Here is a 26161-nt window from a genome sequence, read left to right on the forward strand (position 1 = left end):
TTTTTACTAGAAAATCCCTCAGTTTTGTGAACTCTGGGAGGAGTTCAGGAGCCCTCCTTTGAAGATAGATAGGAGAGTGTCTGTAAGTGTCTATTAACTTGGTGGACTTTTGTTTCTGGTTGTGGCATCATTTCAGAGTGGAAAAACAATTTTGACAGAGGATTGATTAACAGAATAAGTCCTCAAAGGAGGATAGAAGGGAGCGGTAGGAGTGACACTGGTGCAGGCAGGCTGGGTCCAAGGACCTAGTGTGGTTCCCACAGGACCAGCCAAGAGGTCCTCGACTTTGCACAAGATGGAAATCAAACACAAACTGGGAGGAGGTAGGAGCAAAGTTTACTGAAGACATGGAGAGAGCAGATACAGAGCATATGGGAGATCCAGAAAGGAAAAGAAGCATGAGGCTCACCTTTGCTTGGGCTCTGGGGGTTTTATTGAGGAAGGTGGTCTCGTGTACATGTTGTCTCAGGCATCCAGAATTGGTTGGACAAGAACAATTGCTCAGGTATCCTGCATAAGTCGCTTATACCCTGGAGCCAGGGGCTTTGGTGAGTCATTGGTCTTGGAAAACATACATGACAAACTCACATAGTCACTTCTTAGATGTTATCCATTGAGCTGGAAGACTCCAAAGAAATCATCAACCCCTCACCTTTACAAGGAGGACATACATCAAGGTGTGTGTAAGATGGGGAGGCAAGTCCTAACAAGAACAGAAACAGGACAAGGAGCAAAGAAAAAAACTAACTTTTTTTCCCTTAAAGAGGTTCCTTTAATTTCTTTGTCTTAATATCAGTCTTACAAGTCTTGTCTTAGATACCTCTTACATCTTTATTTTTTCTTTAGCCTTTTGCAATGAATCATCCAATGAAATTATTTTGGGATTTTAAAACCTTTTGGAGTCTTCTGATTGCCTGTTTTAACTGCCTGTTTCCCATTCTGTTTAATTTGGGAAACTTGCTGTCAAGTGCACTTCTGGAATGATCTTACCTAATTGAAGTATTCCCTACAATGGACATTGCAATTCTAAAATTTTGCCATTTCTTTAGATATTCACAGCTCTTAACACTATAGTTTTTAGACTTTCAGATAAGCAGGTGTGCTAGAAGTTGATGTTCTTAATTCTTTGGATTTTAAGCATCCTATCAGCTAAGCTTTTATTTACACAAAACAAGACAAACAAACTTGTGCACCTTAACATACCAACAGTAAACAAAAGAAATAACTGGCCAAGAAAAGGCTATGCACACCATCAGCAATTCCTAAACCAGTAAATGGAGACTAGGAATGGGAAACAGGGAAAGGACTCAATCAGCAAACTCCAATAAACAGGGATAGTAGCCTGGAAATTGGGAAAGGACTCCCATGTGGAATCACAGACTGAACCAAGGGCAAAGAACTGGTGTTCTGTTAGACTTTTGTTAGTCTAAACTAATACATTAACCCTGCACTGGAAAGCCAGTTAGGTCAGTAGCTCAAACAAAAAGAGCAAAGCTCAAAACTAAAGAAACTTATCAACAGCCTAGGAAACTATAAGAACTCAAAGGGCTTCTTGGGTCCCTGCCTGTGTTTCTCATTGTCCCCAAATGCCATCAGAAGTTCATTTCAGATCCCAACACTGCCACCAAGTCTGTTAAAAAAACAAAATGCAACCAAGTAAATTTGAAGATCTAATTGGTTTTATTAAATGATTTGTGAATCAAGGAGCATACTGTCTAACAAGTAGAGGGAAGCTCCACTGAGCAAAACAAGCAAAGGTTTTTAAAGGCTGAGAGAGTGCATTAAAAAAAGAAAAAGGAAAAAGGGATATATTAGTGGGGCACCTGAGTAGCTTGGTTGGTTGAGCCAAGTCAATTTTGGTTCAGGTCATGATCTCAGGGTCATGAGACTGAGCCCTATGTAGGGCTCTGCACGGGGTGTGGAGATGGCTTAGGATTCTCTCTCTCCCTCTCTCTCTGCACCTCCCCCTGTCTCTGGCTCATGCATGCACACACTCTCTTTCTCTCAAAAGAGACAGAGAGAGAAAGGAAGGAAGGAAAAGAAAAGAAAGGAAGAGAAAGAAAGAAAGAAAGAAAGAAAGAAAGAAAGAAAGAAAGAAAGAAAGAAAGAAAGAAGGAAAGAAGTTAGCAACGAATGATTGTTTAGGCAAAGTTACCTTCCTAAGAGGAATGGAAAGGGCCTATCAATAAATTTCCTAGTTTTGACCAGGAAATTTTATGTTGACTGCTTTAGGTGTTCCCCAGGGCTGAAACTGCAGTAAAGCTAGGTATTAAGTCTTGGTTTACTGATTTGGGGTCTTTTTTTTTTAAGATTTTATTTATTTATTGAGAGACATAGAGAGAGAGGCAGAGACACAGGCAGAGGGAGAAGCAGGCTCCATACAGGGAGCCCGACACGGGACTCGATTGTGGGTTTCCAGGATCATGCCCTGGGCCAAAGCTGGCGCTAAACCACTGAGCCACCCAGGCTTCCCTGATTTGGGGTCTTAATCTAAGTGATTTAAATTAAACCACATTTTGGGCCTGTGGTTTTCTGAAATCATGGAATAAGCTTTAATACAAGAAATGTGATAAACTGGAAAGCAGTGGTGGGTGAAAATATTTAGTGTGGGTGCAAATATTTAGAAAGGAGTCACAGTCAGAACTAAGGATTATGAAACCTAGTGTATCAGTACACAAGAAAATGGACCAGTAGAGGTTGAAGATGGTGGTAAGTTCTGGTTGTCCTTCATTTAGTAAATGATTATCAGAAGAGATGAGATGTCTGCTGAACAACAGCTGATCTTATATTTCAAATGTCCTTATTTCATCCAAAGTATTTCTATTACTAGAAATAACTTGAAACCACACAGGACTCCCTCAGATATTTGAAGATGTTTCCACATACCCCCAGGCCTTCTTTTATTCAGGTTAACCATCCCCAATTCCTTTAACTATCCTTCACTAAACATATTCATTATTCTCTGGAAAAAACGGCACTGGGTTGTGATTGATGTTATCTCAGTATCAAACAAATGTCCCAAAGGTAATCTGACCAAAGAGGAATATGGTGAATCTATCTAACCTTTCCTCCCTACTCCCTAAAATTGCTTCATTGAGCCAAAAGAAAGGCTCTGACATTTTCTTTGATGTTCCCCTTCTTTTCTTCATTTCCTTCAAATGTACATGTGCCTGAACAAAAAATGTGCTCATTGATGACAAAGTAAGGAGAACAATATGACTAATAATGACGATGATAAAATGATGAAGCTCAGGGCAATCCACGGATAATAGAGATTTCACAGAACTCACATTAGCACTCCTGAGGTTGGTAATGAATAGGTTTTGTTTTGTTTGTTTGTTTAACCTGACACTTATATATAAGACAAAGAATATGAATTGCTCAAGGACCTGCTATTCTAATGCCCAAGTTACCTCCTGCTTTAAACCAGGTAGTACAAGTTGAGAGTGTTAATGTGGCTTCTAGAGGGGCCGAACTTATCCCCCATATAATGGCCTGGCATACTGGGAAATTTTGACTCCTACAAAAGGCACAACAGAAAGAAGTACTCAACATCCTCCTCCTATTTGGCACTCTACTGTTTGTTAAATTATACCTTAAAGCTTAATGAAAACTAAAATCTATCTTAAAATGTACTTTGAATTCACTTAGTTACAAGTTGAGGTTTATTTGATATGTAATGATTATCTCTTTTCTGAAAAGCAACCCAAGTTATACATCAAACCACAACCTTATAGTCAGATTACCAGCTAAAATAAGGTAAATCAATGGTAATAATAAACAGGAGGAAATATAGTTTGAGGAATACAAGATTCAGTGCTAAAGGATCTGGTTTGGGACCATTCCTCTTTGTTGGCTCTACTAGTAAATGTTAAACATCATAAAAACAAAATTAATGAGAAATTAATTAGGAGGTAAATAAGGGTCATTCGTGGCATTGAAAAGTAAACAAAATATCAAATACATTAATTATAAGCATTGAAAATCACATAAAATGTTAGACAAGAAGTCCTCATTGTATAGTTTAAAGGAAATGAAACTGGAGACCACATATCCTCGGCAGATGGATGAGGAGAAAGGTTGTTTGTGCAAAGATCGTTAGATTAAGATTGTGTTTAATGCTCCCTAATTTAGCATGAGTAAGTAATTGTCCTCCAGGGAGAAAGGAAAAAAGGAGGAGGAGAGGGAGAGAGGAAAGAGAGAAAGTGGGGAAGGAAGGAAAGAAGGAAGGAAGGGTGGGAGGGTGGGGAATTGTTGAGGGAGGGAGGGAGGAAGAAAAGTCCTTATAGGAAATGCTGCAATGGTTTATTATAATTTATGAATTGTCTAGTCACTCCATATCAGATATCTGCAGAAATAAACCAACCCAGGACACTGTAGAATAAATTCCTATACTCTGAGCTTCCCTGGGCATGCTGTTCATATTCTAGAGAATTCTGTATTGGACTGTGTGGTAGATTGTTACACCAGTGGTTCCCAGGGAGTCGCATCTCCCAGCATTCATGCCTTTGTGTAGCACCTCCTGGGTTGACTCTGGCTGTGGCCCTGCGGCTTTCCTCAGCCAATAGGATCATGGGCACCTGTGCTCCAATACACTGGAACTTGTCCCCTTGAAATGCTACTACTGCTATGTGAAGACCGCACGAGAGAGGCCAGGTGCAGGGAGAGGCTCAGCTGTTCCAGCCTGTCAGGTTTCAGCCAACCCACATGAGTGAACCCATGCAGATCACCAGAATGACCATCCAGTCAAGTCGCAAACCCATGAGAAATATGAAAGTGCTTTTGTTTAAAATCACTCAGTTTTGGGGTGTTTGTTATACAGTAAAAGATTGCTGATACAAGCTGGAGAGATCAAGCCAGAGAACTAAAAAGTTCTAGTTGAGAAAATCTTAGAGCTTTAAAATTTTGTTATGTGTTCAGCCTCCCTGAGAACCCCAACTGCCTCTGGGACTGCCCCACGAATTCTCACCCTTCCTTAACCAATAAGCTATAAAAAGAGAGAGGAAATATAAGATAAATTTTATGTAATGTAAAGAAGAAAACTTCTTCATTTCTAGGTTTCTTGGATGGCCTGATAATTAAATTGATATAAGATAGATTAACAGGGGAAAAACAAATTTAGTTTCATATGCTTATCAAAATATAATATTCAAAGAAGTGACCAAAGCAGGCAGTCTTTATATCCTTTTGAAACAATAAATTTGTGAAGAATTGACAAGATAGATGAATTTGAGCTTGAGGTAGTAAATAGTGAAGCAACAAGGTTTGTTTATCCAGTCTTCTCAGCCCTAAATTCCCGCTTTACCTCCTGACATAATGAGGGCACCTTTCACATGGAAGATTTATATTCTGCTTTCAGGTGTACAAAGGAGGATAGTGTCCTTTTTGCAGTAGCTGTTGCTTAAGTAACTTTAATTTTTAAAAATCAATATGCCAAAGTGGTACATTTAGGGGCAGCCTGCCCCATCAAAAACCATCAGAATTTTCCATATACAAGGTAGAGATCCTTCCAGGTTGATGTAATCTGTTCTCTCCTGAATGATCACAGCTTTGTCTCTGTAGCCTTTGTAGGTCTTTATACTTTCTACCCCTTTGTTAAAGTTATTACAATTGTTTTTATTTATAGCATTTCTCCTTTTGCTTATTGCCATCAGTGACTGTTTCTTTTTATTACCTCCCTCTCCGGTAATAATAGGCATTTACTACACATTTGACAAATAAGCAGAAGCAATCATTCATTTCCCTTTCACTTTAACAATGGAAAGTATACACCTACAGATTTTAAACATGTTAAGTGAGCAGGAAAAGAAGGAAAAATAGGAAGAGAAGGAGAGCCATATGTGGCTTTTCTTAACTCAAATATCCTAAAAGTAGCTCTCTTAATTCTGTCTACATATTTTGCCCTACTAACAAAAAGTTTCATTATAAAAAAATATATACTCTTAGGAAAAACTGTGAGGAGTTTGATAAAACAGAATTCCATTCTAGCTACATCTATCTATTAAGTTGGATCAAGATGAAAATTTGAAAGACAAATATTTTCCCAAAACATTTTCAGACCTCACTAAGAGCTCTCTCAAAGGAGAGAGCTACATTCTTTGCCTTGATTTGTGTGCTCAGAAATTCATCTTTGCTGTGCTTTCAGTTGTTTATTAGGCAGGAGGGAGCTATGAAATGAATAAAATGCATAAATTGATCCAAAGGAGTTTTTAAACTAGTTGGACAACCAAAGACAATAAAACTATTGAATAATAATTTTAAATGGTATATTACTAAAATTGCAAGACCAATCATAATAATAATTCTTCTGGGCCAGAGTTCTAGAAATGCTATGTATTTAAAAACAATAGTTACTCATATGTGTGCCATTCACATCTTAGGGATAAAAGATTTATATCATTGCATGTAATGAGTGATTATTTGAAAAATCATAAGAATTCAAGGGAAAATAAACAAATATATGATTCTGTGACAGGATAATAATCTGATCCCCATAAATTATTCCCTCCTTTCCTACAGAGTAGTATCTCATCTCAGGAGATTCAACTTTAACGAACCATTCCTGGGATTAAGATAATTCCATAAAACATGTTGATAATTTCTTAGGCTACAAGGCCTAAAATTAGCTTACCCTGACTATTCAGAGAGGTACTGATTCTTCCTGGGCAAGCCCAAATTTAGATTCATTCATTTATTCAACAAACATGTATTCAGGACCTACTCCATATCATGTACTGGGTTAGACTCTGGGGATACAAATATAAAAAGACAAAGTTCCAGCTTTACTATGCATGCAGGGAAATGAGACTGCCAGAGACAGTAGGTCATACGAGAAAGAGCCTTGGACTGAATGTTAGACATCCTGAATCCCAGCCCTGGTCTCACCACTACCAGTTTACTATATAACAGTACATGTTAATCTGTAAGGATTTATGGTGCCATTATCATTTACAACACACACAGAGGACTAGAAATTATTTCTGTTAAGTGTCATCTCTTTAGTGGCATATGTTACCTCCTGAAGTCTAACTAGGAAATATTATTTTAAAAAACAGATGAATTGAGACCATTAAACGTCTGCCTTCAGCTCAGGTCATGATCCCAGGGTCCTAGGATCAAGCCCCATGTGGAGCTCTCTGCTCAGTAGGAAGCCTGCTTCTTGCTCTCCCTCTGCCTGCCACTTCCCCTGCTTGTGCTCTCTCTCTCTCTCTCTGTCAAATAAATAAAATCGTAAACAAACAAACAAAAACACCCAGATAATTTGGGTCTTTTGTTCCTGGTAGCCCTTTTATTCAGCCAATTTAGGAGGGCTGTCCACCATGTTGAAAAACTAACAATAACATTTATGCTTTTGGAGGAGGCATTTCAAGATGGCAGCTTAGGAAAATCCTAAACTTACCTCCCAAAGACAAAACAAATATATAGCTATATATACAATTAATTCCCTCTAAAAATCTCCCTGAAAACTAGCTCAACAGATCTTCCACAATCAAAAATTAAAAGGCCACATTCAGATGGGTAAGGAAAAGAGACACAGTCTCTCCAAACCCCCTGCCCCCGACATGTGGCCCACGCCAGGAGGAATTGGGAGGGATCTCCTATACACAGAGCTTCTCTCTGTGATGCAAAGGTTTTGTGTCTCACATCCAGCATCCAACCCAGGGGACCTAACCTGAGAGATAAGTTCCCAAAACAGCTAGCTTCAAAAACTAACAAACCTTCTATCCAAGAGAAACACAGGGCTATAAGGAATGGAAATTCTGCTCTTAGAAGGCTCATACAAAGACTCTTGATCCAGGACCCAGTGCAAAAGCAGCAAACTGAAAAGCACCTAGATCATATGTGAGGCAGATTAATTTGCTAACATTAAAGCATCTGCCAAAGGATCAAAAGCCTGTTGGAAATTTCTGGGGACAAATGCACTAGCAGATGCTATTTTTGGCACTCTTCTTCTACCTTCTAGTGCCAAAAAAGGCAGGTAGCATCTTTACATTTTCTTTCTACCTAGCTGGCACCAACACACTGTGTGATCTGATGGGCAAGTGTCCTGCCTGTCCATGGGCTGGTGCCCTGCCACTCCCCATTGCTCCTGTGGCTGCTGCCAGGCTCAGTGGTTCTGAAACAGAGAGACGATTTGAGAGAAAATCAAGAGCTAGGGCAAGATTAAAGATATGGTTCATCTCCTACACAGGGCTACTCCTTCAAGCCTGAAAGAATCAGCTGTTTCTCTTAACACATAGAAACAAACAGAGAGTCAGTAAAACAAGGAGACAGAGGAATATGTTCCAAATGAAAGAACAAGATAAAACTCCAGGAAAAAAAGCAGAGTTTTAGAATGCATACAGATTAAACTTGCTATCAACTTAAAATAGACCATTATATATCAATCAGTATGATAGACTGCATTAAGAAATGAAGATTAAAAATCATATAATCATCTCAATAGATGCAGAAAAAGCATTTGACAAAATTCAACATATACTCATAAAAATTCTCAGCAAAGTGGGTATAGACAGAATGTACCTCAACATAATAAAGGCCATGTATGGAAACCCTTCAGTTAACATCATATTCCTCAGTGAAAAGCTTTTCTGTGAGTTTAGGAATAAGACAAGAATGCCCACACTAACCAGTTTTATTCAACATAGTATTGGAAGTCCTAGCCAGAACAATTAGGCAGGAAAAAGAAATAAAAGATACCCAAATTGGCAATGAAAAAGTAAAACTGTCACTATTTGTGGGTATGATTTTATATAGAGAAAAACCCTGAAGAGTCTACAAAAAAACTGCTAGAACTATAAAAAAAAAATTCAGTAAATTTGCAGGGTATAAAAATCAACATACAGGCATACCTTGTTTTATTGCACTTAACAGATATTGTGTTTTTCACAAATTTAAGTTCTGCCGCAAGCCTACCTCAACCAAGTCTATCGGCACCATTTTTTTTTTAAAGATTTTATTTATTTATTCATGATAGACAGAGAGAGAGAGAGGCAGAGACACAGGCAGAGGGAGAAGCAGGCTCCATGCAGGGAGCCCAACGTGGGACTCGATCCCGAGGCTCCAGGATCACGCCCTGAGCCAAAGGCAGGTGCTAAACCACTGAGCCACCCAGGGATCCCCTTGGCACCATTTTTTAAATGGAATTTGCTCACTTCCAATCTGTGTCACATTTTGGCAATGCTTACAATATTTCAAACTTTATCACTTTCATCATATTTGTTATGGTGATCTCTGATTAGTGATATTTGATGTTATTGTTGCAATTTTTTGAGGGCACTATGAACCACATCCATATAAAACAGCAAACTTAATCAATAAATGTGTGTGTTTTGACTGCTTTATCAACTGACTATTCTGCTTCTCTCTCTTTCCTTTGCCTTACTATTCCCAGAGACACAATAATACTGAAATTAGACCAGTTAATAACCCTACAATAGCCTCTAAATGTTCCAGTGAAAGGAAGAATCGATCTATGTGGCAAACTACATTGTTGTCCTGTTTTAAATTGTCATAGCAACCCCAACTTTTAGCAACTACTAACCTCATCTAGCAGCCATCACCATCAAGGCAAGACCCTCTAACATCAAAAAGATTTCTATTCACTGAAAGTTCTAATGATATTTAGCATATTTTAGCAATAAAGCATTTTTAATTAAGGTATATATCTTGTTTGGGATGCCTGGGTGGCTCAACAGTTGAGCATCTGCCTTCGGCTCAGGTCATGATCCCAGGATCCTGGGATGGAGTCCTGCATTGGGCTCCTCACAGGGAGCCTGCTTCTCCCTCTGCCTATGTCTCTGCCTCTCTGTGTGTCTCTTATGAATAAATAAATAAAATCTTTTTTTTAAAAAGGTATGTACCTTGTTTTTTTAGACATGATGTTATTGCAGACTTTAAATAGAGTACAGTATGTTATAAACAGAACTTTATATATGCATGCACTGGAAAATAAAAAAATTATTTGGATTGCTTTATTGTGATATTTACTTTATTGTGGTGGTCTGGAACTGAACCTGCAATATCTGTGAGATATGCTTGCACAAAAATCTGTTGTGTTTTTATATACTAACAGTGAACTATCAGAAAGATAAATTAAGAAAACAATCTCATTTACAATTGTATCAAAAGAATAAAATAGGGCAGCCCCGGTGGCACAGCGGTTTAGCGCCGCCTGCAGCCCAGGGTGTGATCCTGGAGACCTGGGATGGAGTCCCACATCAGGCTCCTTGCATGGAGCCTGCTTCTCCTTCTGCCTGTGTCTCTGCCTCTCTCTCCCTCTCTCTCTCTCTCTCTCTGTGTTTCTCATGAATAAATAAATAAATAAATAAATCTTAAAAAAAAAAACAAAAGAATAAAATACCTAGAAATAAGTTTAACCAAGAAGTCAAAACCCTGTACACTAAAAACTGTAAGACATTTATGAAAGAAACTAAAGAAGACACAAAAAAATGATATGCCATGCTCATGAACTGGAAGTATCAATAGTGTTAAAAAAAAATCCTTGTGTCAAGATAGCCACATTATCCAAAACAATCTACAGATTCAGTGCAATTTTTAACAAAATTCCAAAGTCATTTTTCACAGAAATAGAACAAACAGTCCTAAAATTTGTATGGAACCACAAAAGATCCAGAATAGCCAAGGCATCATGAGAAAGAAGAACAAAGCAGGAGACATCACACTTCTGGATTTCAGACTATATTACAAAGCTGTAGTAATCAAGACAATATGGTATTGGCATAAAAACAGACACACAGATGAATGAAGTAGAGAGTCCATATGCATATGGTTAATTAATTTGTGACAAAAGAGGCAAGAATATATAATGGGGAAAGGAGAGTCTCTTTAATAAACGGTGTTGGGAAAACTGGACAGCCACGTGCAAAAGAATTGACCACTTTCTTATACCATACACAAAAATTAATTCAAAATAGATTAAAAACGGTCTCTTCCTGCGGATTCCGTCCAGGGTACAGCAGTGGCGCCCTTCGTGATGAAGACCCTGCACCGATCGCACGGCTCAGGAGCCAGCAAGAAGTATTCTCTCTCCAAGAACTGGCTCCTTGTCCACACTCAACGGTACTGGTGTAGGTTTAAGCACTTTCTGAAGCCATCCGTGCTTCATGTGGATGCCCGTCTGCTGGAGAAGATTTTCGGACCAAGCAGAGCCCTCGTCCCGGGGTTTGAACGGGAGTTCAAGGTCCTGCTCCAGATGAGAGAGCCCAACTCCGAGGGCAAGGTTGAGATCCTCATCATGGGGAGGCGCCAAAAGGCTGATTCGCATCTTGGTGGCGAAGCCCCGAGGGAAACGCTATGGAGGCACAATGATGTTCAGCCTAGAAACCATGAAGTCTTTTGAAAGAGAAAATGTTCATTCTGATGATTTCCTCTCCACCGCAGTGATGAGCAGCCTGGATGAAGCCATGCAGTCCCTGGAAATAGGTCAGGAGACTGTCCAGGAACCTGTTACCAAAACAGTGTAATTTTTGTGATTAGGAACCCAGTGCAGGGGGGTCGGTTTGGGTCAGGAGCCTTACCCTCAGAGGCCCGGTCTGAACTCTGCCTTTGTTCCTGTGGCTAAGAAGAAACAAGTATTGTCAGTGGTCTATCCACCTTCCTCCTTCATAGATAGTTGTTTAAAGATTCAAATGTGAGTTACAATAAAAAATAAACTTTAAAAAACATAGATATATACATAGATATAGATTAGTAGTGTCAAGAAAGGCAATCTTGCTTTTGCATGCTCCAAGATGGGAAAATGCTAAGAATTAACAAATGGTTGGTTCTGCTTTTTCATAGTGTTTTGTGTGAGGTGGGTATGGCTGGGATCTTTAATGTTCCAGGAAGCTTTTGTCCATAAGGAAGAACTTTACTACTGTTTATTCTTTCACTAATACTAATTTTGAAAAAAAAAATGTTTGATATTAAACAAGCTTTAAAAAAAATAAAAAATAAACAAGCTTTATAAACCCAATCAGTAAGTATTGAAACATTGATGACAAGCTGATTCCATTCTCTTTGGCTTTTAGTTAAAAAGAGGTCGGTTAATGTTTCTTTGTTGCATCTTTTTTAATAGCTTAAATGTCAAAACACATTAGCGAGTACAAAATTTATTATGACTGGAACAAAAGCATCTATGTTTCTTCATTATTCCTGTAATTCCAAATAGAATAGATTTCCTTATTTAAATAATTTTGTTATTTCACTTTCTCAGAGTATTACCATAAATAAAAGAAAACGGATTCTATCACAGCCCCCCAAAAAAATAGATTAAAAACCTGAATGAAAGACCATAAACCATAAAACTCCTAGAAGAAAACAAGTACTAAGCTCTTTGACAGTATCTTGGCAATATTTTTTTGATCCGACTCCAGAGGCAACAGCAACAAAGCAAAAAAATAAACAAATGGGACTATATCAAATTAAAAAGCTTCTGCACAGTGAAAGAAACTATCAACAAAATTAAAGTGCAACCTACTGAATGGGAGAAGATATTTGTAAACCATATATCTGATAAAAGGTTAATATCCAAAATATGTGAAGAACTCACACAACTCAATAACAACAATAAAAACAATTCAACCAAAAAAATGGACAAAGGATCTGAATAGACATTTTTCCAAAGAAGACATACAAAGGACCTACAGGCACATGAAGAGATGCTCAACTTCTTTAATCATCAGAGAAACGCAAATTAAAACCACAACTATCAGACACCTGTCAGAATAGCCATTATCAAAAAGACAAGAAATAACAAGTATTGAGGACATCTAGGGTAGGGAATCCTTGTGTACTCTCAGTGGTAATGTGAATTGGTGAAATCACTATGGAAAACAATATAGAACTTTCTCAAAAAATCAAAAATCAACTACCATATGATCCAGCAATTCCACTTCTGGGTATTTATCTAAAGAAAATGAAAACACTAGCTCAAAAAGATATTTGCACCCCCATGTTCATTGCAGCATTATTTACAATAATCAAGATATGGGAACAATCTAAGAGTCTACCAATGGATGAATGGATAAAGGAATTGTGGTGGGTCTGTTTATCTGTCTACCTGTCCATCTACAGTGGAATACTACTCAGCCACAAAAAGGAATGAAATCGTGCCATTTGCAACATGGATGGACTTTGAGGGTATTATGTTAAGCAAAAGAAGTCAGAGATAGATAAATACCATATTATTTCACTTAATTGTGGAATCTATCAAAACAAAACTCACAGATTGGTGGTTGGCAGAGGGGAGGCAAGTTGGGGGCCAGGTAAAATGGGTGAAGGGGGTCAAGGGGTACAAATTTCCAGTTATAAAATGAAGTCATGAAGATGGAATACACAGTGTGGTGACTAGTCAGTAATATTGTATCACATATTTCAAAGTTTCTAAGGGTAATCTTGACAATTTTTACCACAAGAAAAAAACTTTTTGTAACTATATGAGGATGGACGGTAGGTAGCTAGATAGTATTGTGATGATCACTTTATAATGTATACATATATTGAATCATTATGTTGTACACCTGAAACTAACATAGTGATACATGTCAATTAGACTTCAATTTAAAAAAATAACTGGACCATGAAAAGCACTCAATAAATAAACACACACACACACACACACACACACACACACACACATCATGCTTTCATGTCCAATACTGGCCAGAAATTCTTCCTCCATTAAGGATTCTTCAAAATCTGGAAGCCAAATGCACTCTTGCTTTCTCTGCTGTGTGAGCCACTCCCCTACAAGAAAAAAGTGTGAATTTGAAGCTCCAAAGGAAAGCACCAAGGAAAGCTCACTTAAGAAATCAACCAAATTATGTTCAAATTCACTTCCATTCTCTTGATTCTTTTGGTATTGATTCCTCTATTCCTTCTCAATTTATCCCTTCCTTCTCCTTATGCTTCCTCCTTTGGTCAGAACCTAACATTCAGAATGAATTTGTTGTTTCATCAATACCTGCATGTTATACTTAACAGGGTCTCAGCCTCAGCTTTGTTTCCTCCAGAGGGGGCTTGAAAGTGTAGCATGTTATCTGCAGGTCTTGTCCTGTGAGCCCAGTGCTGGGAGTGGAGGCTGGAGTGATCCTGTGCACCAGTTGCTGGCCAAGAACCAGTGCAGCCTGAGGGCAGTTCCTGTATGCCTCTCCACACACAGGGGTGCTTTATGTTAGGAGAGAATCACAGGATGTGGTGAACTCTCACTTTCCTGAGTTCAGTAAGGCAAATGAACTAGTTAATCTAGCATAGTATAAGAACTCTGCAAAGATTATGTGTCAGTCTTTTGAAATTCTGGATATGCCTCTGATCAGCTAGTTCTGTAATTATTAAAATTGTTTTTGCCTCATTTCTTTCAGTGGCAGAATGGGGTCCAGGTGATGTTCAGATTCCTTCTGGTCCCAAACATTGTATGGTTTATAGTCTTTTAATGAGAACTCATAAATATGTAGTGTTTAATCCCAATGAGGGTTGGCAAGTGTGGTTATATACATTCTATGTGGGTAGAGACTCCACAAGGGAAAGTCTTCCCTCTTTCATATTTCTCTTTTGTATAGCATGATCTGTCATTTATTGGCCATAACCTTCTACTATGCTAGATATTGCACAAAATGCCTTGTCATTAAAACATTAACATGCCAATAAAAACCAAGTTTCTGTCATAAACTAAATGATAGCACTCACTACTGTGGCCATAAGCTGGCTCTTATTTAAACATATCCTTAGAGGAAGAGGCAAAGTATGTTCTCTTACCCATGGGTGGAATGAACTCCAATTTCTAGTTAGAGAAAAGTCCTCAGGCAAACAGTACAATGGAGGGAACTGGTTTGGTGGAGAAGGCAAGACTTGCTGGGGGCAGAACTGGAGCTACCTCCAGGAAAGAAGGACGTGACCACACATTGGAGCCCTGCTGTGGGGGGCAGCCTCTGGTCTAGAGAGGAAAGTGCTTTCCTCAACTGGAAGGCCAGAGAGAACATCTGGCTTTCATAACCAGGAGCAGTGAAAGGAAGGAAAGAAGCAAAAGTTAGATATATTGAAGCAGCCATGATGAGCCAGACGCTGTCACCTGTTTCGTTGTATTTAAATAACTGGGTTTGGTGTAACATTCATTTCCAGAGAAGGTGGTGGGACTTATATTAAGAAAGGAACCCAAGACATGAATATCTAGCTTCATGGCTGTTTTCGTAAAGTCTTTTTTTTTTTTTCAAAGAAAAAAATTTATTTATTTTATTTATTTATTTATTTATTTATTCATGAGAGAGAGAGAGAGAGAGAGAGAGCAAAGACACAGGCAGAGGGAGAAGCAGACTCCATGCAGGAAGCCCAATGTGGGACTCGATCCCGGGACTCCAGGATCAAGCCTTGATCCAAAGGCAGATGCCCAACCGCTAAGCCACCCAGACGTCTCTGTTTTCATAAAGTCTAGGGACTGCCACCACTGCTCCTTCAAAAACCATAGCCAATTAAGTTTGTTTCCAAATATTTTGGTGGTTCTCAGCCTTGGCAACACATTAGGATCTCCTGGGATGCTTTGAACAAAATGTTGATGCCTGTGTGCTATCCCATTCCAATCAAATAGGAGCCCCTTGGGAGAGGGGGAAAGGGACAAATATTAAACCTCCCAAGGTTACTTTAATACATGCTCGAGACTACTTCTGTGCTCCCAGGCAGCGAATTCTTATAAAACTAAAAAGAGTTTGTGTACTTTTTGCAAACATCGCAAGATGAGCGATGTCAGGAAATCAAGACCTGGTTCTGAATCTGGTCCAAGGAAGGGATGAGACTTTGGTTTTGTTAGCATTAGGTGATGTACTCAGAGCTCGTGGGAAGGTTCAGGGAACATCACCGTACTGGTCGAAGCTGGTTTCTGCTCCTTTCTCAGGAAAGAGAAAAGCTTTCTTCAGAGCTTCAACCTGTAAGAGAGCATGGGTTAACACAGGCTGTTCTCAGATGTCCCACATCACTTGGGGTGTAAGTTGTCCAGTTCTATCCCCAAGCCTCAGATGAGCAGTTCTTCTGAGCCACAGTCTGCTTACCACTACATTACAGAGATATATGGAACACATAATGTCTTTTTTCTTTTTTTAAGATTTTTCTTTTATTTGAGAGAGAGAGAGTGAAGAGAGAACATGAGCAGAGGGTAGACGGAGAAGCAGGCTCCCTGCAGGAAGCCAGATGCAGGACTCGATCCCAGGACCCCAGGATCACGACCTGAGCAGAAGGCAGACACTCAACCACTGAGCCAACCAGGGGCCCCCACATTTTTAATTCTTAAAGTCATACATTTGCCCCACAGTGAATGTGAAGTAGATGTGAAAGAAAAATACTAAAATGTTTCAACTTTACTAGAACTTGATCAAATCTCAAAATAAATCTGTTAAGTTACCAATCATAAAAAAATGTATTGAAAGTGTGCTATTTCAGTTTTCTGCCAGCAGTTATGTTTAATTTTGAACTATTCTCATTCCTTTATGGCTCTATGAGGGCTTTATTTTATTCATTTTCATAAATATAAATTATTGGTGTTTACTTTCATCTTTAAAATATTCTAATTTCAGTGTTTTCCCTGAATTACCTTTATGAACTTATTTCCTCAAAATCTATGCTCTGAGTTTCTGATAAGACATTCTGTGTTTCACCAAAAAAAAAAAAAAAAAAAAAAAAAAAAAAAAGAATGAGAGAGATAAAGAAGAAAAAAAAAAAAAAAAAAGGAACGCCTGGGTAGCTCAGTTGCTCAAGCGTCTGCCTACAGCTCAGGTCATGATCCCAGGGTCCTGCCTCTGCCTGCCACTCCCCTGCTTGTGTTCTCTGTCCCTCTCTGTCAAAAAAATAAAATCTTTTTTTTTTTAAAGTCTCTCATTTTTGTAAAAAAAAAAGAATGTAGGCTATTTGTTTCATGGTATCCATTACTACAAATAAATGACAAATTTAAAAAATTAGCATATAGTAAATAGATATTTAGCTTTTCTCTTGGAGCACTGGCCCTGGATGGGCCTTGGGGCGCTCCTGAACACATGTGCTGGTGACACGCGTAGTACATGTCTCCACATGCCAAGGGGCCAGCCAACAGTAGATGCTCAGCACCTGTGCCCTGCCAAGGCCTAGTCGTCCAGACCTCCCACCTATCAGATGTGCTGCCAGCATGTGAAGGCAGCAGTTCTCCTCACAGGGCATCCTAGGCCAGTAAGAGCACTGGCCCAAAGGGAGGAAAAGTAAGGGAGGGCCTCATGAGTAAAGAACAGAGCCACTTGATGTTTTTTAGAATCTGTAACATTTTAATTGTCTACTTGTGAAATTAATTTAATTTCAATTGTGCCAATTGAAAGAGAAAATACTGGGTGATAGGAGAGAGGAAACCAAAAGGAAGGTGGTAGAAGATAAGGAGGACAAAATTAAGAGGATAGAAAAAGAACTACAGAAATAAAAGGAGGAAAAGGGAGATATTCACAAATACAGGAAAGAGGCACAAGACAAGAAGGATGGCAGGGAAAGCAGGAGAGAAACAAGATGAGTTGCCAGGCTCCACACTGAGTGACTGCTGAGGGTATTTGTGTACACCCTAAAATTCATTTGGGCTGTCAACACCCATCCAGCTGACACGCATTGAATACCTACTGTGTGCCTGCGTGTGGGTAAGACTCAAACTTGCATAGGATTAGTCTTTGTGATCAAGATGTTTACGATCAAAGAGACATAAAACATATACAGCTACGCATGCAGCAGGAGCCCTGGCTGTCTGCTCTCTGCCATCCTCCAATGTCACCACAGGGCCCAGCACTTAGCAAGAGTTCACTAACTGGTTCTTGAATGTGTTAAATGCTAACTTGTGATATAAGCACTAGAAATATAGAAGAGGCAGGGATTGCTTCCGGCTGAGGACAAAAGAGACAAGAAAGGATTCCTAAAGATTAATGCTTGAAGAATAGGTAGAATTTTCATAAGCCAAGTTATAGGGCAAGGCATTTCAATTAATTAATTAATTAATTAATTAAGGTGGGCTTCACACCCAGGGTGGAGCCCAACATGGGGCTCAAACTCACGACCATAAGATCAAGACCCAAGCTGAATTCAAGATTTAGATGCTTAACTGATTGAGCCATCCCAGGACCCTGGGGCAAGACATTTTAGACAAATGCTACAGTGTGAAGCTGCAGAGCTTGTGTAGGTTTAAGAGCCAGGAAAATACCAGATTATCTGAATGCAGGGTCTGTATTAGGGAGATGATAAAGCTGAGGAAGATGAATACTAGGCTGCCCTCGTCCTTGAAAGCTGACAGGAGGTTTCGTCTTACTTGAAACAAGAAGGAGTGGTCATCAAAGGATTTTTAGCAACCAAATATGAAGGATTAGAGTTAATGTTTAAAAAAGATGACTTTGGCAACTGCATTCAGGAGAGTCTGGAGCAGAATTTCTGAAAGCATGATCTGTAACCCCATTTTTGATCTAATCACTTGGAGTGCTTATTGCCTGGGCCTCACAGACATTATATTCCCTAGCTCTGAGGTGAGGTCTTTGGATCTGCATTTACAGAAGTTATCCAGTATATGAAATTTTCTGTACACAAAAGCTATCTAAAACTGGCTTAGAAACAAGACTAATGAGGAGGTATATATTAGTTATGCATTGCCATGTAACAAATTTCCTCAAACTTAGTAGCTTCATATAGCACAAATTTACTACCTCAGTGTTGTTGATTAGGAATTGGAGAGTGGCTTAATTAGGTGGTTGCATGAATTTGTACCGAAGCTATAAGCCAATGCTGCAGCCACCCAAAGGCTTGACTAGGGCTGGAGGATTCACTTCCAAATTGATTCTGTGGCTGTTGGCAGGAGTCCTCAATTCCTCCCCAAAGGTTTGCTCATGACGGAGCAGTTGACTTCCTTTAGAGTGAAAGATGAAAGAGAAAGAGAGAAAGAGAGAGAGAGAGAAAGAGAGAGAGAGAGAAACCAAGACAAGCTACAAGGTTTTTTTAAAAAAATTATTTTTATTTATTTTGTTAATTTCAACTCTTATTTTTAAATGTTAAACTTATTACAGGCTGATCAAGTAAGATCAAAAATGACTTCTTTAAACATGCAATATTTGAAATTAGAAAGTTTTGACTTAGAACTAATATTTTTTAAGTTGCAAGAGCATTTTATGAAGATGTTGCCTGTTTCAAATATAGAGTAGGATCTTCTCTTTCACTCCACTTTTTAAGACCAGCAAAGACCAGGGATATGTTTCTTTGGGTTCTCCAAATATTCCATCAGAGTTTCCTCTCCACAGATAACCCCTTTGTTTTTGATAGCACTGGAATAAGAAAATCCTAGTGCTTGTCCTGTTTTTCATCTCAAAAGGCCCAGGGATTTGGACCAGTCTTGTGTTTTCCACTTTTTTCCACTGTGTGGCACTGAGTACATTTAAAAAAAAAAAGAAGAAGATTTTATTTATTTATTTGAGAGAGAGAGCACAAGCAGAGGGAGCGGCAGGCAGAGAGAGAGAGAGAAGCAGACTCCTCACTGAGCAGGGAGCTCCATGTGTGGCTGGATCCCAGAACCCTGATCACCACTGAGTGGAAGGCACACATTTAACCGACTGAGCCACCCAGGTGCCCCCACATTTTTAAATAAAGATCTTCTTGCCTGCTTCAGCATCTCCCATCTTGTTCACAGGGTTAGCGGCTCTGCCCACTGCTTGCATGGAGAACACTTAGCAGTCACCCAGGCTGCTGGTGGGCCAGAACGTGCACTACAAATTTGAGGCTGGTGTTCTCACAGTCGTGCCTCAAAGACCAGTGCTGGATGCCCAGCCAGGCATGTGCTCACGTCTTTTACAACCTAATCTCAGAAGTGACATACTGAGGAGGTGGGGATGGATCACTGAGGTTAACATGGAGTCTAGGTACCACACAAGGCAAAATCCAAGGTCTGAGTATGAAGTTATAACTTGAAACTGCAGTATGTGATGTGAAATAGTATAAGCTAATGTATTTGTACATTCACCAGTCCACGAACTATTCTAAGCACATTACATATATCATCTCATTTAACCTTCACAACAACTTCATGAGGTAGGCGTTGTTATTATCCAGAAGGGAAAACCGAAGTACAGACAGGTTAGTGGCCAAGTGGGAGTACTCTTATAAAGAAAGACTTATCAGCACATGAACTTGAGCGTCGGGGAAGGTCATCCGCTGCAACCAGTGTCCGTTGTAGGAAAATTTTACTGACTGATGAACCACCTGTTAGTTCTTCAACTGCTGGATCCATGAAATGGGAGGATTCATTTTCAGCTGGCCACAGCCGCTACCCAGGGGCAAGAGACAATCCAGCCAAATGCAGTCACAGGCCATTCATTTAATAAGCAGTGGGAACCAAAAGTAAACCAGAAATTCTCCCCTGATGTGATCCCTAGAATGGTTCCTAAATAGGTTCTCAAGGACTTCTCTCTGCCCCCAAGGCTCTTTCTAACTTTGAGTAACTTCTGAGGTCTAGAGAAGTTAGGAAGAAGAAAGTTTCACTTTTGAAGGAAGCCAATCAGACCCCTGAATGTATCAGGTGGGCTGTGGAGAGGACTAGAGAAGGCTCAGTGTTCTTGACTCCTCCCCACCATGCGCAGGGTGGGGTTCCCCAGAGCAGGCTATTTCTCCGCGCACATTCCCAACGCTCCTGCACAATGGAAAATGCCCTGCAACGTTTCTACTCGCTTCTGCCCAACTTTCCTGTACTCCGTCAGCTCCTCCCTTCCGGCACCACCCCAACCTGTTCTTGCTGCTATTCACAAGATTCCTTTACCTTCTTTCCTTTCTCCAGAGTTCTTTCATTTTTCCCTCCGTGTCTGTTGTTTGCAGCCTGCATCTTTCCAGCCTTTCGCCTCCTTGATTCTGCCCTACAAAGCTTTGTGGCCTGTGCTGACAAGTGCCCGAGTGTCTGATAAATGACTTTAATGTCAACAAACGGGGGCGGGGCGGGTAGAGTAAGCTCCGGGAGTCGGGAGGCGACCCGGGAGGTGAGCTGACTCGGCCTGCTGGGGCTGTCCGTGTGACCGAGGCCTCCCGCCTCCGCAGGCCCGGGCTTGCAGGAGCCCTTGAGCCCCGCGGCGGAGCAGGCCCGGGCCGCTGACACCGCTGCGTCCCGCGGCCGAGAGGGCGCGGCGGCCTCGGCGGGCTGCAGGTGGGGGGCGGCGGCCTGGCCCCCACACGCGGCAGCTCGGGGCCGGGTGCCCGGGGTGCGGGGGTCCCCTGGGGCAGCAGGCCGCGCCGACGCCTGGGCCTGGAGCGCGTCCAGGGGCCCGGGTGGGGCCGCGAGCACCCAGTCAGCCGCTGGGGCACGCGGGCCGCGGGTGGGGCAGCGCGGGCGGGCGGGCGCGCAGGGACACTGTTTGCACAAGCGAGGCCGAGGGTTTGAGCCGCCTTCCCTCCGTCTCGGCCCCGCTGGACGCCGCGTGGCCCGGGGCCACCTGCTGGGGAGCGCGGGCCCCGCCCGGTAGGTGCGGGGGGCTGCGGGGCCAGGGGGCAGAACGCGGGACCGTGCGGGTGGGGGCGCGGGAGGCGCTGGGGGCCCGGGGTGCGCGGGCGCCGGCCCCAGGGGGAAGGCGAGCACTTCTGGGGCACCGGGAGGGGCGCGGGCGCGTCACCAAGCCCAGGCGGCCGGCGGGGGTGGGCGAGCCGGGAGCGCCGGAGCACCCGCGGGGCCTGTGCCTGCCGTGGGTCCGGGCCTCCTCCGCGGCCGGGCACCGCGCTCCCGCCCCCGCCGACGAGCGCCCGCGCCCGCGCCCGCGCGGAACTCCGCCGCCCAGACCTTCCGGGACCGCGGGGCAGCCGGCTCCCCGGGGCCCCGCCCGCAGGACGGCAGCCCAGCCTCGGTCCTCCCAGTCGGGTGGGCGCCCTGCCCGCCCCTGCCCGCTCTGGCCCTCGGGTTCGCGGGGGCACCGAGAGCCGGCGCGCAGGTGCCAGTTTGTAGGCTTCCTTAACGGTATCGTTCCCTTCCCAGGGCGCAGGGCGCAGGAGCAAGGGCACCTCTCTCTAATCTTAGTCTCCTCACCTCCTAAAAGGGTTTTTTGTTTGTTTGTTTAAGTAAACACGAGCACCCGCTCGAACTCAGAACAGGGAAATCAAGATTGCGCATGCCCTACCCGCAGAGCCAGCCAGGCCCCCGCCTGAGAGGCTTCGGATTGCGGACGGAATACTAACGACTTGGAGCTTTAGAAAGTGAATAAACACGTGGAAGTCCTATGCAGGCGTAGATTTGGCCCATGAGTGCAATTTCCTAGATAAATCTGTACAGTCGTTTCACATTTCTGAAGAATGGCACATATGTACAAAACTTACCAAATTGCTATCACCTCTGGTAAATCATTTTATCCTCAAAAATAGCCCTTTTGGGGCACCTGGGTGGCTCAGTGGTTGAGTCTGCCTTGGACTTAGGTCCTGATCCCCAATGAGTCCCTCATCCGGCTCCCCACAGGAAGCCTGCTTCTCCCTCTGCCTACGTGTCTCTCTCTCTGTCTCTGTCTCTCATGAATAAACAAATAAAATCTTTAGAAAAAAAATAGCCCTTTTGCAGATAAACTCTATTAAGTGAAGTTGAATAAGATAAATGAAAATCTGAAAATAGCCAGCCATTTTAAAAGAAGTACAATTCAAACTATATTCAAACTATATTCATTTTCTTAAAAGATTGTATTTATTTATTATTTATTTATTTATTTGAGAGCGAGAGAGGCAGTAGGGGGAGGAAAGGGGGGACAGGGACAGACTCCATGGTCAGTGCCAAGCCAAAGGCAGGACTCAATCCCACTACCCTGAGATCCTGACTTGAGCCAAACCAAGAATGGGATGTTTAACTGACTGAACCACACAGGTGCTCTAAATTATATTCTTACCATTAAAGTTTTACTGTCTATATTACATTACTGCTATAATTTAGGCTTTATCTACCTGCCCCCCCCCCCCAAGGTCTTAGAATCATGAGAAACACAATTTTTATTTTGTCGAACAGGGCTATGGATGATGTGAGAGTCAGGCCAAATGTATGTTATCCTGGAAAACAACTGATCCTATCACCCTTTAGAAATTTAGTTTTGGAATAAATAGCAGATTTGGGCTTGTTGCTTGTCATTTCCTTTTTTAAGTAAAGTGCTATATGAGAAGAAAACTGAGTTAGCTTAGCTTTTCTTTTTATTGGATCTTGAATAACTGGAAGTTTGCTGCTCTCAAGTGTGTTAGATGAGGAAAGTCATTCAAAGTTTGAATCAGTGTCAGTGGTTGTCCTTTCAGGGACTGAAAGTGGGAAAAACCCTGGTTAGTTTCCTCATTCCTGTTTCCTCTACCCTACCTCCACTTGTGTCTGTAACTTCACATAGACTATGACATAGTCTTCACATTACAAAGATGTATGGTGCAGTTCCTCATTTCACGAATGGGAAAACAAAGTAGTGAAATGACAGCTGAAGGGCACACAGCTCTTCAGAAGCTCATGCTGGGGTCCTTGCTAGGTGTTCTGTGATCACCCTGTGCTGAGTTTTCCTTCTGAAAGTGTAAGGGAGGAAGGAGTTAATTCACAGCCTTAGAATGGCATGAATATTATTCATCTGCCTGACTCCAAGGCAAGTGCTAGCTGAGTATCCACTGAGGACACAGGGAAGCCAGTGTCTTTCCTTCGAGATCCAGCAGTTAAGTTTAATGCTAAAAATCCATGTTTGCCAGAAAAGGCAAAACAAACTCAAATTAAAACTGTGAAAGAGCATGAGTGTCTCATGGAACTCTTCACACCTGTGAGAGGCTGTACCATTTGTGCAACTCCTGATGGCTGTGAGAGGGGAAACTGAGAACACGAAGTACCTGTGAATCAAGTCGGCAAACATGCACACATGGGCCACTGTAACATTTCCCTGCTTCCTTCCTTGGGGGAGGTCTTTTTCATACCTGACCTCCCCTCAGCTTATCTACAGTTACCTAGATGAGGCTTCTGCCCCTCAGAGGCATTGTGTGTCACACACCTTCAAGTCAGCATTTACATTGCTGTAAGATCCTACTGTTCTTCATTCTGAAATTTCATACATGGTACCATATCCTGATGATATGCTGATTCTGAGCTTATAGAGAAACTCTGTTGTGCAAATGGAGGACAGTAGAGCCAACTTAGAGTCAGACTGCCCAGTTCTGCCACTCTCCATCTTCTTCATCTGTGAAAGGGCAGTAGGGATCCCCAGGGTAACTGTGAAAATATAATAAGTTAATACATTCAAGGTGCTTGAGGTAGTGGCTGGCACAGTGCGTGCAAGCTCTTATCGTTGGGAGTACTGTGGGCAGGGGAGAGGGGAACAGTGTGAATTTGGCCCTTTCAGGGTTCCAGGTTTTAGGCCATGCTATCCCTGTTGCTAAGATTCACCCCATTCAAAATAGGGAACAAAACAGAACCTCAGGCCTCGCTGGGTTCTTCCTTTTCTACCATGTTTTATTTCTGTGAAAGTCAATCATCAGTCATGGGATGTGCCAATGTAAGGACACCTATTGGAACATCAAGGAGTACTCTTGTTTTTTACCACTTTGTCTCAGAGCCCTGGAGTCAAGTGTGCTGGGGAGCCAGACTCTTCCTGTTGTTCCTAGGAAGACAGAGCTCAGCCTCTGGCAAATTCTCCTTTAGTGTGGATTTTTTTGGACATGCCCCTCCAGGAGCTTGTTGGAACCCAAAAGTCAAAAAAAAATTACAGAATATCAATTCTTTGTGACAGACTTTGAGGGTCATCTTTCAAAGCAAGGGAACTTTGGAGGGACACAGCAGACCAAGTTAGAGTCAAACACTGCTTTTATTTGTTTTTAAATTTTTTCCCTTAAAAAAAATTTAGGTGGGGGCCAGGGGCAGAGGGAGAGAGAGGATCCTAAGTAGGCTCCACCTTCAGTGCATGACCCTGAGATCATGACCTGAGTAGAAACCAAGAGTCGGGCATTCAACCTCCTGAGACACTCAGGCTCCCCTAAAAGTTTTCTAATGTTGTGTTCCATTTGAGTTCCAGTAGTTTGAAAGCTGCAGGAGATTATAGGATGCAGTTAGCAAGAATAGTTCCAGCCTCAATAAAGGTCCCAGCTACACAATGAATAGGTAGTGAATTTAAGTATGTGCTGTGTATGCAAACATCCTGGGGTGTCCCATCTGTTGAACATGCTTGTGTAAATGAAGGAACAGCTTTGCAGGGAAGAAGAAGGAGAAGGGAAGCTACAGGGGAGCTCCCAGGGAGTCTGTGGGGATGACAAGGTGAAGGGCCGAAGAGGAGCCAAGGAGCCGGGGGGGGGGGGGGGGGGGGGGGGGGGGGGGGGGGGGGTGTATGACTAAGTGATAGTCTGAAGCTTGTGAGCATTTGCACTTAGTTGGCGAGAGGAGGTATTTGAGAGGCATGGCTAGATGGTGAGATTATCTGAGGCATTGTGAGCACCAAATTCCCAGTCAACTTCTTTAACACCGGTGATCCTGAAAAGTCGCAGTAAGTAAACTTCTTTGTGCATCTTATTATATTGAAAAAAATTAAAAGTCTTAAAAAAATCAACTAAGTAGAAATGCATAAGTTACATGAAACCTCAATGGAATCGTCCATCCCCACCCCCAACCACTGTGAGTGCACTTGTGAGTGCTGGAGCCTGTGGCTTCTTACCAAAGGAGCCTCTAAGAAACTCTTTAGTAAATCAGGAGCCTTTATTATGAACCTAGTTACCTCTTTATTCTCCCAGTTTTTCTGGTCCGTAAATTCAGATTTTAGTAAATTAAATATATGGGACAGATAAACTTAAAACCTGGTGACCTTCAAGAATATACAGGGATGTTTTCTCCTGCTCCTACACTGTTTTCATGGTTCAGGTGGGCTGTCTGGAGATTGCCTTGTCTGACTTTTATTTCTTTTTTTTCCTTCCTTGAACATGGCCCGGTTTTGGTTTGGTTTGGGGTACATAATTCTGTGAAATCTCAAAAACAGTATTTTCTTTTGAAATAAGTTGTTTAGAGAAAATCTTTTAATTTCTTCCTGTGCCTTTTTTTTTTTCTTTTATTCTTTTCTCAGCCATCCAGTTGGTGCTTAGGCTCTAAGGTAATAATATGTTTGCTTAGTTGGGAGAAGACCAAACCTCTGTTAATTTTTTTTGTTTCCCTGAGACTGACCTGTAAAAAGTTAGGATTTGTTTTGTT

The 26161-nt window shown here is 41.7% G+C and overlaps 1 protein-coding gene across 5 annotated transcripts in view; it reads left to right on the top strand.

The window, feature by feature from the left end:
* The first annotated feature begins 20855 nt into the window (after nucleotides 1-20855).
* Nucleotides 20856-26161, top strand: part of SH2D4A (SH2 domain containing 4A) — a 70931-nt gene continuing 65625 nt past the window's right edge. For 2 of the 5 annotated variants that reach the window (XM_025447161.3, XM_049094909.1), the window contains exon 1: nucleotides 20856-20993. The gene's annotated coding sequence lies outside the window, so the exon portion shown is untranslated. Of the gene's footprint in view, nucleotides 21158-21255; nucleotides 21470-26161 lie in introns of those variants that run through there. The other 3 variants (XM_025447227.3, XM_025447354.3, XM_025447093.3) reach the window with 3 other exon arrangements.

Source organism: Canis lupus, chromosome 16, assembly GCF_003254725.2.
Source record: "Canis lupus dingo isolate Sandy chromosome 16, ASM325472v2, whole genome shotgun sequence".
In the NCBI taxonomy this organism is placed as follows: domain Eukaryota; kingdom Metazoa; phylum Chordata; class Mammalia; order Carnivora; family Canidae; genus Canis; species Canis lupus.